General features: G+C 44.9%; 1 protein-coding gene across 1 annotated transcript in view; it reads right to left on the reverse strand.

Annotated features, from left to right (window-relative positions):
• The window catches only part of LOC306784079 (CSC1-like protein 2), a 27,249-nt gene extending 24,239 nt beyond the window's left edge, over positions 1 to 3,010 (reverse strand). The window contains exon 1 of the mRNA XM_079277914.1: positions 2,882 to 3,010. The gene's annotated coding sequence lies outside the window, so the exon portion shown is untranslated. The remainder of the gene's footprint in view (positions 1 to 2,881) is intronic.
• Between the last annotated feature and the right edge of the window lie 813 nt (positions 3,011 to 3,823).

The raw sequence follows: 3,823 nt of genomic DNA on the forward strand, positions 1-3,823 counted from the left end.
ATGCTGCTATTGCCTACAGGCGGAGGAGGCGAGCTATTCTTCGAGCGATGAGCGACAATTCCCGAGTCCAGAGACGCTATCAGCCGTACATGGAGCGCCGGTTTTGTGCACGCTGTATTACCTGTTGCGTACAAGCAGCTGTTGTGCAGTGAAAAGTCTGCATTTATGTGGAGGAAGCAGCTGTTATTCTAGCGATTAGCGAGCTGCTTGACCATCGGCGATCAGCCCCCACGGAGCAGCTGTCTGAAGCTACAGTTAGCAATAAATGCTATTCAGAGCTACAGCTACAAACAGACAACAGAGGAAACGAATGAGAGACGAGTGAGAGACGCTGATTCGTTTTACTTCTTCCGTTTGGTAGCCTTGAGAGACCTTAGTCTCCAGGTATTTCAGTCAGGAGAGACTTGGTTCATAAGTTAACAATGATTTATTATACAAGCGTCAAATATGAAAAGTGCAAAGTCTTTGGCGATTGGACTCCATCCTGAAGTACTATCACCGAGGGTAGAGATACTGAGGTCCAACAGGCCTAACCCCCCCTGGAGTCCAGACACTGGTGGTGGTGATGAAAGGAGTTGCTGCTATCTGATGATGCATCAGGAGCCTGACTGTGATGCTGACTGGAGGCGACTGGGGTGGAGGAGGGTTGCATCTGCTTTGCTGAAATGACACCTGACAGCAGCAGAGAGGAGAACACTATTTAAAGATTGACAGCAACGATATGATTGGCTTGAGGACCCGGTGTGCCGAATCTGGTTGGTTACTTAAAAGTGCACGCCCCCAATCAGCTGACAGAGTAATTACAAGGAGAGGAAAGACAGAGATTACTAGTGAGTGTCTTCCTGACTGAACTTGCGCTTGAGCTACATTTCTTTATGGAGCATGAAAAGATGTACGAAGATATATTATATTCGCTAATGCTAATCGCGGTTAGCATTTCCCCATTGGCGGTAATGTTAAAATTAGCTTAGAAGCTAGCGAGTCGGACCTGTTGCATGATGTTGTGCCCTAAAAGATGGAGCAAATGCCCTAAAGAATTGATAGAGGGCGAAGATGATGCCCCTGTTTTTTCTGCTGGGTGACCCAGATTATCCCCTGATGCTGTATCTCATGAAGGAATACCCCAATGGCGGAGCTAACGTTACATTCATCAGCCTTAACCAGCGCGCCAGCGCACCAGCGCGCCGAGCTCGTCCGTCTTATTTGCCAAAGACCTCACGTTCCCAGTTAGTGTCGCCGGTACCGAAGGTTTGTACTTCCTCCTCTTCGCCCTCCGTTTGGCTCCAGATCTGCAGCCCCGAGCCCTGCTCCGTAGCGCCGCCGGGATCTCAGGCCTGGCGGTTGGCAGCAGCCGCGGTTTGCGCATTGTACTCATTGTATGTGGCTCTCCATTACAAAGAGGAAGAAAAGTAACAGAAAAGCCACGAGAAAAGTTGAGAAAGGCAGCTGCTGCGACAGGCAGCCCCTTTCACTGATAAATATCGAATTTTCGAGTTTTTCCGTGGGTATATTGTGATATATCTGGGAGCGCGGTTTCACTCTGCGTCTAACTACTCCATGGGCATACCGGAAGCAGAAGTAACTTAATGTTTAAGTGACTTAATGTTTATAAAACAAACTCATTCAGAATCAACCGTCCAAAACACAACAATATTCAGTTTATTTAATATAAAACAGAAAAGCTCAGTGGAGGTGATCAGTTATGATGAATGTTCTATATTTACATTACATTACATTACAGTCATTTAGCGTAGACGCTTTGATCCAAAGCGACTTACAATTCTATCACATTTCTATACCGTAGGCTCAGCTACGGGAGCAATTTTGGGGTTAAGTGTCTTGCTCAAGGACACATCGACATGCGACGAGCAGAGCCGGGGTTTGAACCGCCGACCCTCTGATTGAAAGACGGCCCTGCTATCCACTTATTTGAGTCTCTAGGGGCCAGTTGATAGCCCCTAACCACCACAGACCAGGGGCCCCTAACCACCACAGACCAGGGGCTCCATATTACAACAAACCAGAGGTGTGTCAGTGTGTGACTGTGTATTACAGTGTGTGACTGTTACAGTTGTGACTGTGTGCGACTGTGACTGTGTGCGACTGTTAGTTTGTGTTACAGTGTATGTTACTGTGTGCGCTACAGTGTGTGCGTTACAGTGTGTATGTGTGTTACTGTGTGCGCTACAGTGTTTTACTGTGTGTACTACAGTGTGTGTTTATGTGTGTGTTACTGTGTTAGTGTGTGTGCTACAGTGTGTGTTACTGTGAGTGTTACAGTGTGTGTGTTTCTGCGTGTGTTTCTGCGTGTGTTTCTGTGATGGTTTGACACTCCGGATGAAGCAGCGTCCCTCTGCTGCACCTGCAGTCCGGCCTGAGCGACACCTCCTGCGGCCTCAGCGAGCATCGCTGCCGCCTGGACACGAAGTCACAGACGTGGAGCGTGTTAAGAGTTACAGACCGTCTGTCGGTCAGTCAGAGGTGAAATCACATTATAGCTGCAGACAGAAGGACGGACAGCTCGGTGTCCTCTGCGCACACATTATATAATGGAGCCGTACGGAGGCTGGATGGATTCGGTCCGGATGGACACAGCGCGCAGGAGAGGGTTGATTATACATTATATATACAGTATATATATATATATATATATATATATATATATATATTAATATTAATAGCAGCAGCGGGTTGATTATACATTATATATACAGTATATATATATATCTATATATATGTATATATAGATATATATTAATATTAATAGCAGCAGCGGGTTGATTAGCGGCCTCTCAGCGGCTAATGAGGAGATCAAACACAGCCGTATTATGATAAACCAAAGCCCTGTAATAAATAAACCCAATTAGAATAAAGCCGGTACCTGACCACCAGAAGCTCGATCCTCCTCCTCCGCCTCTCCGCCGCTAAATCAGCAGATTTCACCGCAGGAAAAAGACTCGTTAAATCCTCACAAATCCACCCCTGGCCCGGCTGCGTGCTGCCGCAGCGCCGCCATCTGAGAGAGAGAAAAGGGTGATTCAGACCCGAGGACTTAGAGCCATGAGGGGTGGTCAGTGAGAGGATTCTCCCTCAGAAACGTGTCCCTCCACCGGACAATGAGTTCGCTGCGCGCCGCTGCTCCTGCGTCGGGTGTCGGTGTTAAAATGGATGCGGTCTCTCCGGGACTAGAGCGGAGCCGCTGCTGCTGGAGGAGAAGACGGTCAGCCGGAGCTGCTGCTGCACGGAGCCGCCGACAGGGGGCGCCAACCGGCAACAACCGGGGGCCTTCACAATAAGAGTCTATTAGTTTTTTTACATTGTATTCTTATTTTTTATTATTTTTTGACTGAGTTTTGTATTCAAAGAATAAACTAAATATTTAAAATAATTAGAAGCATACTAAAATATTTTCCACATGTAATAATAAGTACAATAATAAAGATAAAAAATAAATGACAACTTAATAAAAGACCCCTCTGTATTTTGTCTTTTATTTAACATTATGTAGTTTTGTAAACAGTGGTGATAATAACAATAATAATATTAAATAACATTTTGTAAATTATTATTACAGTAACATTTTACTTAAAAGTAAAAATATACAAAGTATTAAAGTATTTTTTTTAGAATTTGTATTCACACAAATGTTCAAATGAAATACAATGATACATAATACAATAATGATTTCAGGTGTCTTCCCACAAACCCTACAAACTGCAGTTATTAAACCGCTCCTAAAGAAGGCTAGTTTAGACTCCGCAACAATGAAAAATGACAGGCCAATATCAAACCTCCCATTGTTAAGTAAAATAATTGAAAAAGC

The sequence above is a fragment of the Melanostigma gelatinosum genome (assembly GCF_949748355.1).
Source record: "Melanostigma gelatinosum genome assembly, chromosome: 11".
In the NCBI taxonomy this organism is placed as follows: Eukaryota; Metazoa; Chordata; class Actinopteri; order Perciformes; family Zoarcidae; genus Melanostigma; species Melanostigma gelatinosum.